Source organism: Palaemon carinicauda, chromosome 6, assembly GCF_036898095.1.
Source record: "Palaemon carinicauda isolate YSFRI2023 chromosome 6, ASM3689809v2, whole genome shotgun sequence".
Lineage (NCBI taxonomy): Eukaryota > Metazoa > Arthropoda > Malacostraca > Decapoda > Palaemonidae > Palaemon > Palaemon carinicauda.
The window spans coordinates 154526216-154539494 of NC_090730.1; the positions used below are offsets into that span (position 1 = coordinate 154526216).

The 13279-nt window shown below is 44.1% G+C and overlaps 2 long non-coding RNA genes across 4 annotated transcripts in view; both read right to left on the bottom strand.

Annotated features, from left to right (window-relative positions):
• The window catches only part of LOC137642749 (uncharacterized), a 136756-nt gene that overhangs the window by 39699 nt on the left and 83778 nt on the right, over positions 1-13279 (bottom strand). The window lies entirely within an intron of this gene.
• The window catches only part of LOC137642747 (uncharacterized), a 63518-nt gene continuing 52336 nt past the window's right edge, over positions 2098-13279 (bottom strand). For 2 of the 3 annotated variants that reach the window (XR_011044849.1, XR_011044851.1), the window contains 2 exons: positions 12059-12178; positions 2098-2392 (listed from right to left, as the gene is read on the bottom strand). This is a non-coding gene — a long non-coding RNA (uncharacterized lncRNA). Of the gene's footprint in view, positions 2393-3054; positions 4116-12058; positions 12179-13279 lie in introns of all 3 variants that reach the window. The other variant, XR_011044850.1, reaches the window with a different exon arrangement.

The following is a 13279-nucleotide window of genomic DNA, read 5'->3' on the forward strand; positions in this document are numbered from 1 at the left end:
AAGGGGAAGGCACGGGAAGAAGCAGCAATGAAGGATGGGTGCTTCGTGCTGAGAGCCGGTACCTTGGAACTAGAGAAGGCCCTCTCCTTCAAGGTCTTAGTGAACAAGGCCTGGGTCTTGGGGAGGTCCTGATGATGACCTCTTTCAGCTCCGTCTCCTCTTTTGAGGGAGGTTCCGTCCTTAAGCGAACGTAACAATCCGGGTAGGCCCCTTTACTGGGCCAGAACTCAACATCCTCTACTGCGACTGTGCCCAGTTTGTCGGAGAGGAAGATCTTCCTTCCTAACATAGGCATGTGTCCAGCATACCTCCAAGGATTGATGTCTGAAAAAGAGGGAAGTTCCTTCACGTTTAGCTTCTTGGGGGCTAAACGAGTAGATACGAGTTGATGCATCTCTGAACGAAGTGCAGCTTCCTTCTCGGATGACTGCTACTTCATGTCCTGAAACATGGACAGAAGGGAAGTTAGCGTATGGCTAATCGTATCCAATTGGGGGGCGGAAGAGTTCGACGGGACAGGCTCAGTCACCGCAGCCAATGAAACCGAAATAGTTTTGGTTTTTTCGTCGTCGCCTTCAGGAGGTAAGACAGCCTCCTGATCCTGCTCTTCTGCTAGAAGACTGCGTTCCGTATCTTCGGCAACCACCGACAAGTTGTCTTCCAGCTGGATGTCTTTCAAGGCATCTGAAACATCAGATTCTATCGGAATCTGGACGAGGGGGATCTCAGGGTGAGTTTGAGGGATAACTACATCCAAAGATGCCCTAGGGAACAGACAACCTCTCATCCCTTCATTAGGAAGGTATGGGCCAGTGGTGTTCTTCTGGAAACCTCTGAAACATTTCCCAGCGTCTCTCTTGCTGCCTCCCTTGACTCAGTAGAAGGACTGAAGAACACTCGATAGGTTAGGGGAATCTCTGCCGGGAGCCGACAAAGAACCCGAGCCAATCCCACAATCTACCCGTAGGGTCGATTGTAGAATGATGGCCAAGATGTGTGAAGGCTAGGCCAACACCAAAGGACAGCAGGGGAGGGGTAAGGGTCCTGTAGGTGAGGTAGCACCCGGTAGGTCCTACCTAACCTAAAAGATTCTGATCCAGAGTAAAGACAACCTTAGTGGCCAGGGAATTCAATTCCCTAGACTGGGGTAGTCTGAGGATGAGATGGTGGCACCCAGGTCGCTGTCTCAGGTGGATAGGAACAGAATCTAGAGTTGGAGACCTTAAGCAAGGGAAGAATTCAATTCTTCGGCTTTAGGATCTGCCGGCACAGGACTGTCTGCTAGGCCACAGGGAGTTGGCATTATCATATATGCCTTCAGGTGAGGCCTAGGGAGGTCTAGCCTCCTGTATCGGTAGCCTAACCTGACTTAGGAGTAGGAGCGTTGCCTTAATAACGGCCCACCTACACTTCTTGCCACTTTCCCCACTCGAAGCGTAAACGCTATTAGGGGTGTAGATAGCTATGTGGCGTGTCAAGAATACGTCCTCTGATATTATGCGATATCCCTAAAGACAAAAGCCAGGGATATTCGCGCCAGGAGTTAGAATTCTGGATACCTTAAGTAAAATTCTCTGGGATATATCACTGTAGTTAAATATAACCTAGGAAGCTACTATGAAGGAACTTCCATTAGGACGACATGGCCTGAGCCCAAAAAAGGATTTGTCTTAAAATATCTTTTAGGTTACATGAGAAAGCTTATCAATTTTGTTCCGAGACTCATTCCTCGACACCTGCACCAATAAAACGTGTGTTTTAGTAACAAGAACTCTGTTCTGTTCTAAAGTTTTGGTTTATTGATGTTTTAAAGGACTTTAAACCAAGAGATTTAATATATTGTTAAAAGCTATAAAATATTTTGGTTTTCTTATTAGAGTGAGTTTATTGGGAGCTGCTATAGCTGCAAATCTGTCATTATTTTGACTTCACTATATTTTTGCCATCTTGTCATGTGGAAGTTAAACATTGGGATAATATTGGTTTCGTAACTTAACCTAATATAATTTCCTGTATAGAACAAATTTATCAAGTATCAACATAAATATTATGAGAAACATTAAGTTATTCGAGGTAATTATAAATGAAATTAAAATATTAGGAATGGCTATTTTATTAAATCAGTAAAATTTTACATAACACTACCAGTAGCAGTCTTAGTTTATTTTATAGAAAATGGAACACTAATTTATACATTTATTTTTTCATCACAACACACACACATGAAGAATTATACAACAATGGATTAAACAATACTTTTGACAAGATAGAGAGGCATCCTTTATCACTAAGAGAGCATGACACAGTTCTTTACCAGACATGAAAGAATGAAGGAAGTGGCTAATAAGTCTTCCACACAACTCCACCATCAAACAAATAAAAGCTCACTCACCTGAAAAATAAAAACAAAAGGGAAGAGTCACCAAAGAAGAAAGAATTGCAATTCCCTCTCTACTTCTATGGTGGCTTTACAGAGAAGTCAAAAATATTGGCTGTGGATGAGAACGGAGCAAAAGACATTACCACACTATGATCAACTCAAAGAGGAAGCTCTCAACACAATCATCCTGCGTATAATTTACAGTGGTGAAGAATTAGGTGCCAACCGTGACTACTTAAGTCTTCCACCAATAAAATATACTCTTCTACAATATATCAAATATTCTGCTTTTAAAATAATCATAAGAAAGTCATCACACATAGTTAAACCGTAAGTTATTAAGTTCACATCGTATGGCTGTGCTCTACAAAAAAATAAAAAAAATAAAAATATACTCTGCAATACTGACCCTATTATTATTATTATTACTTGCTAAGCTACAACCCTAGTTGGAAAAGCAGGATGCTATAAGCCCAAGGGCTCCAACAGGGAAAGTAGCTCAGTGAAGAAGGGAAATAAGGATGAATGAAATATTATAAGAAGAGCAACAATATCAAAATAAATATCACTTTATATACTATAAAAACTTTAACATAACAAGAGGAAGATAAATAAGATATAAGATAAAACAGTGTGGCTGAGTGTACCCTCAAGCAAGAGAACTCTTAGCTTACATGATCAACAAAGCACTCCCAGCTAATCTGGAAACAAGTGTGGGGTGCCCGGGTCATAAACAGTATACTGGAAAATGTTCCCTTTCTTGTCTGTCTCTGTTAAGGGAAAACACCATCTTGTTCAAGGACAATATCACTGAAAACTGACGACTGATTCTGGCTAATATCAACAAAGACAGACTTAATAATCCGTAAGAAACCGGCAAGGAAATACAATTTCATACTTCATACTAATGTTGTTAATATTTTCTTAGGTCTGCTGAAACATATTCAAACTTTCTGTGTATCTCTATGCTTATAAAAATCTCCTAACTGCTATACGGCATTGCGTATAGTGTTCTTATAATAACAGGACAATGAAAATGAAATATACACAATGTGTCATATAGCAGCCAAGAGCTTTGTTTTAAGCATCGAGTTAAAGAGAAATTTTAATAAAGTTTTAAGTATGCTTATCCAAAGCAATGAAAAGTATCCTATACATTCAGATCTTCCCAGACAGTTCCATCCTGTTTGTAATACTAGGCAGGCCTTTCTCCATCATGAGGCTCAATACTGCCCAGTGTTCTGGAAGTTTTATTCCAGCTGTGACCAAGTTATGGAATGATCTTCTTAGTCAGGTGGAGTAGTCGAATCTAGAGAACTTCAAAAGTTCAAACTTGCAACAAACTTTTTTATATTGAATAGGCTGATGTAAGTCTTTTTTATAGTTTATATATGAAATATTTGTTTTAATGTTGTTAATGTTTTTATATTTTATATTAAATGTTTTTCACTACTTATATCGTTTATTTATTCCCTTATTTCCTTTCCTCACTGGGCTATTTTTCCCTCTTGGAGCCCTTGGCATTATAGCATCTTGCTTTTCCAACTAAGGTTGTAGCTTAGCTAGTAATAATAATGACTGTATCAACTTTGAATACCTAAACACAATTTAGTGGAGGACAATAGATGTGCTATGACGTGTAAAAATTGATGTGGTTCGTTGTGTGCAATACGACAAATGTGATCAGTGGACATGATTTCACGGCAGCAGGTGAGGGACAAAATGTGATGGAGATCTAGAAAAGACAAGAAATAGAAGACCTGTTTTTATTCTGTTTGGGTTGCTTCATATCAATAAAAAGACGTACAAACAAGTACAGGAAAGTGCGAACAAGGAATTAATAAAGGAGTAGGAGGAACTATATAAGGATATGTTACAGAAAACACAAGAGCTCGACCAGAGATGCCAGAGTTGGAAGGAAATTTACAGAATTACTGCAACAAAAGCAGACAGAAAACTAAAATAAAGATATATAACGCTAATATTGAAGAAAAGAAGTGTAGAAGCTAAAAGGAAAGGTTGGAGACATCGATTGAGGTGGCGGAGAGTACACAATTCTAGGACACTTGAACAGCTATGAGGAGGACCTGAAAGAGATGAACAAATTTCAGGAAAAAGACCTTAATTCAAGAGGTAGGTGAAAGAAAAAGGAAGAGCCTAATGACAGAGAAAGAGAAAGAAGAGAGAGAATGGGAAGATAAGGGAAGCAATTGAACAAGTGAGATGAGGATGAATGGGTAAAAGGTGGACAAAGACAAGGGGAAGGAAACCAAGGAAGAGAAAAAAGCCATAAAATTATGGGGAATAATAGACATAGGAGGTAACAATGAAGTACCCAGAAGGAACAATGAGAAATGGAGAAGGAAACAAGCAATAAAGCAGAGTACACAAGGCAGGTACCAGAGGGGGAGAAATGGGAGATTCACCCATGAAAGAAGCTATAGCGATCAATACGGCCAATGCTAGTAGAAGAGGGGAGAAGGCGCCTCAGCAAGGGATATTGCACATTCAAGCAAAGGATGGGAAGGATAGAGGTCATGCCTCACAGAGGACATCACGAGAGGGAAGGTGGGAATAGAATCATCGAGAAGAATGTAGTATGTTGGTACTGTACTGCTAACAAGGGTAAGGATGTCCCTTTGTAATGTATAAACCCACAAAAAGGGAAGTAAACAATGTTGATGAAAAATGGAGTTTTTATGATAAAACAAAGTTTTATGAATACTTACCTGGCAGTTATATATACATAGCTAATTATCTCTATTTCGGCAGAATTTTTCTAAAACTAGGCAACCGCCTTGTGGTGGTTGGGTGGTAACACCCGTTAAAGGGTGGTAGGAGGAATCATTCCCGTTTTCTGTTCTTCAGTTCATCTATGCCCGACCTGTCTCCTGAGGGGAGGTGGGTGGGCCTTCGAATGTATATATAACTGCCAGGTAAGTATTCATAAAACTTTGTTTTATCATAAAAACTCCATTTTTATGAATAGAACTTACCTGGCAGTTATATATACATAGCTGATTAACACACTTGGAGGAGGGTGATAGACAGTAACATCGTTGGGGAAACAACCAAAAAAGTTGTAGGATAAATAAACACCTTGATTCCTTACCTGCTAAGGTAGCTGACTTCAAAGGTTCCTGCCTCTTGAGTCGCTTTCCCTTAGGAGTGTCAGCCAGGATGTGACCTGCAGTGCTGAAAACACTCAATCGAGTCTGTCAACGGGGTGAGACCAACAATCTGACTAGACTTCAGGACTACCTATTGCCCAAAATAAAAAACCGCAACTTTACCAAACCAACCACCTAACATTTGCAAAGTAGATAAAAATTATCTAACTAGACTGAGGTGACTGTACACAAGTCGAAGTCCTCAGACAACCAATAAAAAATACACCAACCTATGTACAAGTAAACAAAACTAAGGTTGAGGGGAGGTAGTAACTCCTTTTCCTAATACAGAAGCCGTAGCTACGTATGGTCCCAAGGTATAACATTTCTCATAATCCACCCTCACCTCTCTGAGGTAATGAGAGGCGAACACAGAGTTGCTCCTCCAGAATGTCGCATCCATAATTTGACGGAGCGACATGTTCTTGCGGTAAGCAAGCGAGGTCGCAATGGCCCTCACTTCGTGAGCTTGCACTTTTAAACGTCCGAAGTGTTCCTCCTCACACAAGAGATGCGCTTCTCTTATCACTTCCCTCAGGAAAAAGGACAAAGCGTTCTTGGAAAGGGGCTTTTGAGGATCTTTCACAGAACACCACAGGGAGCTAGAAGAGCCTCTCACACTTTTCGTGCGAGACAAGTAGGTCTTGAGGGCTCGTACTGGACAGAGCAGCTTCTCTTGCTCTTGACCCACTAGGTTGGTCAAGTTAGGAACCTCAAAGGTCCTCGGCCAGGGCTTAGAAGGGTTCTCGTTCTTAGCGAGAAAGTCTAATCTCAAGGCACAAACTGCCCCATTCAGATTGAAGCCTACCTGTTTTTCAATTGCATGGACTTCACTAACTCTTTTAGCTGTTGCTAAGGCCAAAAGAAAGAGGGTCTTCTTGGTAACCTCCCTAAGGGGAGCCTGTGAGATGGGTTCAAATCTCTTGGAGCACAGAAATTTAAGAACCACATCAAGGTTCCAAGAAGGGGGCTTTAACTGGGTCTGCTTGGTCGTCTCAAAAGACTTCAAGAGGTCATGTAAGTCCTTATCGCGAGACAAGTCCAAGCCTCTATGCCGACAGACGGAAGAGAGCATACTTTTGTACCCTTTGATAGTGGACACAGCTAGCTTAGCGTCCTGTCTGAGGTACAACAAGAAATCCGCAATCTGGCTCACAGAGGTAGTGGATGAGGAAATCTTGTGCTTCCTACACCAAGCCCTAAAAGTCTCCCACTTGGACTGGTAGACCCTCTGCGAAGAGACCCTCCTCGCTCTGGCGATAGCTTTCGCAGCTTGCGCTGAAAAGCCTCTCGATCTGACGAGCTTCTCGATAGTCTGAAGGCAGTCAGATTGAGAGCGAGGGGGTTTTGATGATATCTCTCAAAGTGGGGTTGTCTGAGCAGATTTGGACTTGCAGGGAGGCTTCTTGGAAAGTCCATCAACAAGTCCACCACCTCCGTGAACCATTCCCTCATCGGCCAGAACGGAGCTATCAGGATCATCCGTCCCGAATCGAGGAGGGCGAATTTCCTGACTACCAGATTGATGATCTTGAACGGGGGAAAAGCATAAGTGTCCATCCCCGTCCAATCCATCAAAAAGGCGTCTACTGCTATTGCCTCTCTGTCCGGAACTAGCGAGCAATAGATGGGGATCCTCTTGGATAAGTTGGAGGCGAAAAGATCGATGAGGGGTCTCCCCCACAGCCTCCAGAGACTCTGACAGACCTGTTGGTTGAGGGTCCATTCTGTGGGAAGGACCTGCCCTTTCCTGCTGAGCATGTCCGCCCTTACATTCTTCTGTCCCTGAACAAACCTCGTCAGCAGGTTTATCCTGTTCTCCTTCACCCAAAGAAGGAGCTCTCTTGCTGTCTCGAACAGAGACAGAGAGTGAGTCCCTCCTTGCTTCCTGATGTAAGCAAGAGCTGTGGTGTTGTCTGAGTTGACCTCCACAATCTTCCCAGACACCAAGTCCTTGAAGGCCTTTAGCCCCAGAAAAATGGCAATCAGCTCCTTGTTGTTGATGTGCCATCCCAGCTGAATTCCTTCCCAATAGCCTGAGACCTCCTTGCTTCCTAGTGTTGCCCCCCAGCCTGACTCTGATGCGTCTGAAAACAACACTAGGTCTGGGTTCTTCTTGTGTAAGGAGATCCCTTCCCCTAACAAGGTTGGGTCCAGCCACCACTTCAGAAGAGTCTTGACTTCTATTGGAATGGGGAAGGAAAAGGAGTCTTCCTGCATCTTTCTGTTCCACGTCTTCGAAAGAAAGTGCTGAAGAGGCCTTAGGTGGAGTCTCCCCAGAGAGACAAACTGTTCGAGGGAGGATAGAGTCCCCAGCAAACTCATCCACTCCTTCGCTGTGCATCTCTTCTTGTCCAGGAAAGTTCTGACTTTTACGAGACACTTGGTCTGTCTTTCCTGAGAGGGAGAAGCCCGAAAAAGAACTGAATTCAGAACTATCCCCAAATAGAGAATAGTCTGATTTGGTCTGATCTGAGACTTCTCCCTGTTGAAGACCAGGCCTAGATCTTGAGCCATCATAAAAGTCTTCCGTAAATCCTCCAGACATTTCTCCCTCGATCGTGAACGAATCAGCCAATCGTCCAGATAGAAGGATATCCTTATCCCCTCCTGATGCAGCCAACCTGACACATTCGCCATTACCCTGGTGAAGACTTGAGGAGCCGTGCTGAGACCGAAGCAAAGAGCTCTGAATTGGAAGCACTTGCCCTCCATTACAAATCTCAGGTACTTCCTCGAAGTCGGATGGATAGGGACATGGAAATATGCGTCCTGCAAGTCGAGGGACACCATCCAGTCCCCTGGACGTACTGACGCCAGCACCGACTGAGTCGTCTCCATGGAGAACTTTGTCTTCTCCACAAATACGTTGAGAGTGCTGACATCCAGGACGGGTCTCCATCCGCCCGAGTTCTTGGGGACCAGAAACAGGCGATTGTAAAAGCCTGGGGAGGATAGATCCCGAACCGGTTCTATCGCCCCCTTGTCTAGCATTTGGTTGACAAGGTCTACTAGGGCCTTCTGTTTCCCCGGATCTGAGTACCGGGCTACTAAGGCCAGCGGAGCATCTGCGAGAGGAGGTTTTTTCAGAAAGGGGATCTTGTATCCTTCCTTGATGACTGAGAGGGACCAGGTGTCCGCCCCTCTCCTCTTCCAAGACTGCCAAAAACCTGACAGTCTTGCGCCTACTGTCTGGAGGAGACGAACTTCATTTTCTGGAGCGAGGTCTGAAAGAACCCCTGGTAGATCTTGGTCCTGATTCTTGCCTTCTCCCTCTAAAATCTGGTCTTGAAGTAGTCCTGCCCCGAAAGGGCTGCTGGAATCTCCTTTCCTCCCGTTTCAAAGAAGAAGGAGGGGCTGCCAAGGGCTTACGAGCAGAACGAGATAAAAGGTCTTGGGTGGCTTTTTGGGCCAGAGAACGTGTAATGTCATTAACCAGGGACTCGGGAAAAAGATGTTGAGAGAGGGCGGCGTAAAAAAGCTCAGACTTTTGTGCATTGGTAACAGACCTAGAAGCAAAAGAGCAAAGCAGAGCTCTCTTCTTTAGGACCCCAGCTGAGAACAGAGCAGCCAACTCATTCGCTCCATCTCTGAGGGCCTTATCCATACAGGACATAATACTGGTAAGGTCCCTAGATCCTTCCATCTGTTCAGTTTTCCTTGCGAGAGTCCCAAGCGACCAGTCTAGGAAACTAAAAACCTCAAAGGCTCTAAAAATACCTTTGACGAGATGATCCAGCTCCGACATCGACCACATGACCTTGGCTGAGTGGAGAGCATGCCTTCTAGCAGAGTCCACTAAACCAGAGAAGTCACCCTTGGAGGAGGAAGGCACTCCCAGACCCAAAGGTTCTCCAGTTGCATACCACATACCCGCTCTTGAAGCAAGACGAGCTGGTGGAAACGAGAAGGAAGTCTTAACTGTTTGTCTCCGCTCCATCATCCAGTCATCAACCTTCGTGAGAGCCTTCTTTGCGGAGATAGACAGCTTCATCTTGATGAAGGCCGACTGTTTCTTGGCCTTCTTTCTGTTAAATTGGGACTGAGGAGATTGAGGGGCAGCAGGTTGGAATTCCTCTCCAAAAAGTTCAAGAAGGGAGCGAGAGAGAACTTTGTAATCTCCCACAGCGTCGGCAGGATTATCATCGTCATCAGAAACATCCTCGAGGTCCTGATCCACATCTGCAATATCCTTCGAAAGAGAAGAAGGATCCTTAGAACCCGACAAGGGCAAATCAAAGGCATCATCCTGCAAAAGACGGGTTGCATCCTGGAGTCCCGCGCTAGAAGAATCCTTGGGACGAGAGGCAGTATCGTCCCGAAGAGGCAGGGTGGTATCGCCCTGGGACCGAGAACGAGAGGCAGAGTCGTTCTGACGTCGAGAGCGAGAGGCGGTATCGTCGTGGCGGCGAGAATGAGAGGCGGTATCGTCGTGGCGTCGTGAACGAGAGGTGGTATCGTCGTGGCGTCGAGAACTAGGGTCGGTATCGTCGTGGCGTCGTGAACGAGAGGAGGTATCGTCGTGGCGAAGCGAACGAGAGGAGGTATCGTCGTGGCGAAGCGAACGAGAGGAGGTATCGTGCTGGTAACGTGAATGGGAGGCGGTATCGTCTTGGCATCGAGAACGAGAAGCAGCATCGTTCGATAAGGTATCGTCCCGGTATCGAGAACGAGAAAACGTATCGCCCTGGTATCGCGAAGAAGTATCGCCTGGCGAAAGCACACATTCCTCATCCTGGCGTGGAGAGGGAGAAGTTTTCTTTAAAGAACAACTCCGTTCTCTCTTAGAAGCAGACTTCTTAATAGGCAACGAGTCGTCTTTACGTCTGTCAGACTGGGCGTGAGGGCGGCTAAAGGCTTGTACTAAAGTCAAAAGTTGTTCCTGCATGACAGACATAAAGGATTTAGCAACATCAGCTGGGTCTTGCGGACCCGAAGGGGGGGGCTGACGAATAACACTCGTAAAAGGGGGAGGATCTTCGGCAGCAGGCTTCGCCCTTTTCACAGGCACGGAGTCGAAATCATCCTCCGACGGACAAGGTTCATAACTGCTAGAACCGGGAGAGAAAGAACGAGACCGTTCGTCGCGGTTCCATCTCCTCTTAGTAGGTCTTGAAGCTTCATACTTCCATTTACGTCTGGACGAATTCGGAGAAGAAAACAACACATCCGACACGTCTTTCCCGTGACGGTCAAGAGCAGCCTGGGAATCGACAACAGGACTGTCTGAGGCGACGGCTGACCGAGGGTACGTACTTCTCGCCCCCTTTCGGTCATCGACGTACCTTCTCCCTTGGTCCTGGGAGCTTGGTAGAGGTCTAGGCCTAGGGGTATGACAGATTCGGTCAGTCGCCACCTCCACTGCACTAACACAAGCACTTTCACTTTCCTTACCTTTAAAGGCCTCCAGTTGTTCTTTAATGGCCTTCAACTCGGCCGCCAGGCTAGCGTACCGAGGGTCATCCGTAGATACGGAACCTGTAGGAGGTGCAGGAGTTACTACCTCAAGGGAAGGATCAACTTCCAAAGAGGAATCAATAATAGGATCAATAGATAAATCTACGCTAAGTTCGTCTTCCTTACCACTAACAGACTCAGACTTAGACATAGAAGCTCTCCTAACTCTATCGAGCTCTAGCTTACGCACATAGCGCTTCATAATTAACCAATCTTTCTCATCCAAAACCTTACATTCCCCGCACCTATTATCAAGGGCACAAACAAAACCCCTACAATTAGAACAAACGGTGTGAGGGTCTACCGCCATTTTCGGTAGTCTCACCTTACATTCCTCATTCGCACAGATACGGTAATGACTCTTTTCACTCATAATGAAAAACAGCAAAAAAGCTAAGAGAAAACAAAATACAACGATCGCCAAAACCCCAAATCAGAGTACTTCACCAAAAAAGCAGACTGGTACACCGAGCAAGGAAAGCGAAGAAAAACTCTTAATGACGGACCAACATGTTGTCGATCCGGCCGGCAGAGATGAACTGAAGAACAGAAAACGGGAATGATTCCTCCTACCACCCTTTAACGGGTGTTACCACCCAACCACCACAAGGCGGTTGCCTAGTTTTAGAAAAATTCTGCCGAAATAGAGATAATTAGCTATGTATATATAAATGCCAGGTAAGTTCTATTCATAAAACTAGAATTTTTTTTTTAATGGATCTATTTCTTGAGAAAGAGAAGCTTGTACTGCAGAAGGAAAAACTGCTGAGGAAATAATTCAATGATGGATTGGACAAGCACAGCCATCAGGAGGGTAGAGAGAGAGAGAAGATTAGACTGGAAGGCCTTATTAGGCAAGAATATTCAAGATAGAGCGTCGGTGAGTATTAGAATGCTCAAGAATACGGGAAAACACATGACAGAAAGCCTGAAGATACTAATCAATAAAATAAGAGGAAGTGGCTACCCATGAAGATTGGAACAAAAAGGGGACATCACTGATATATAAATGAAAAGGAAGTGGACGTTTCAGAACACTTCGCATACTCACCTTCCACATCATTCCATATTTGCGAGAAATGTCTTGTGGCCTCTAGCGACACAGGTCCTTCCACTAACATGCTTATGTCATGTCAGAGTATCGGCGCAATTTGATGCCTGTTGACATTATCTGAAATTTACAAATCATATGAAAGCCTTGCTTAACAGGATTCTAATATGCAACAAATTTATGCTGCCAAATGAAAAGTTTAGTCTAATGTTTTGCGTTACCTGGAGCTGCTATAAGAAAAATGGCCACCCACGACTTGGGTGACTGTGTACTCATATTTCAAGCCCAAAATCATACAAGACTAAATTAAAAGATTTTCAAAGAATATTTTCTATCTTATTTGTAGCCATATAAGGCAGTTGTGATACCTAACACCCACTGTATATTTCGAGAAACAAAAACAAAAGAAAAGAACAGTTTTGTAAAATTGTTCTACATAAACCACTCTAATGTTTCATCCTTAATGTCATTTACAATACGTAATCATTTAATCAACTTTATTATTCTTTAGACTTTAACTCTAATGTTCACATTTTCATAAGAAGTTGCATACAACTAAAAACTCTTCTAACTGAATTAGTGAGTTTCTTCTTCAAATATCACAAACATTAACATTTGTATATTACTAGTTACACAAACCAGTCCTCTAAGATAAGCGAGCATAGTAGAGTAGCCGCCCCCTACCATCCTGTCAAAGAGACATAACTGTTGACCTTTGGCTCAGAGCTGAGAGGGGTGGTAGAGGTCTAAAAGGTCACTCCTGAGTGACAGAAGCAAAGGAAAGGAAATCCTCAACAACAACAACCATATATACATATGATCAGGGACCAAAACCCTATCCAGGCAGGCTAGGACCAGGAAGGTTCAGCCAACATCAGCTGATGACTCCCCCCAAACTTTACTAGATACCATCAGGAAAACTCCGTCCAACAGATTGCAAGATAGGGTATCACAATCCTGGGGAAGCTCAACTTTGAAAGGAATGCAAAACCAGGACAAATTTTAATTACTTTTAAACCTATTGATCCTATGCATATACAGACCTTTCTTCCTTTGAAACAGGGAGGCACATTCTTATTGGTGGACAGGAAGTCCCACTGGAACCAAACTTGTTTTTTTTCTTCCCTGGAATATGCCAGTCTTCCAGGACCTATAGCAAAGGAGAAGATTCCAGCAACCCCCATCTGGCCATCATGAGGTAGATAGCCTGATAAGGCCTTC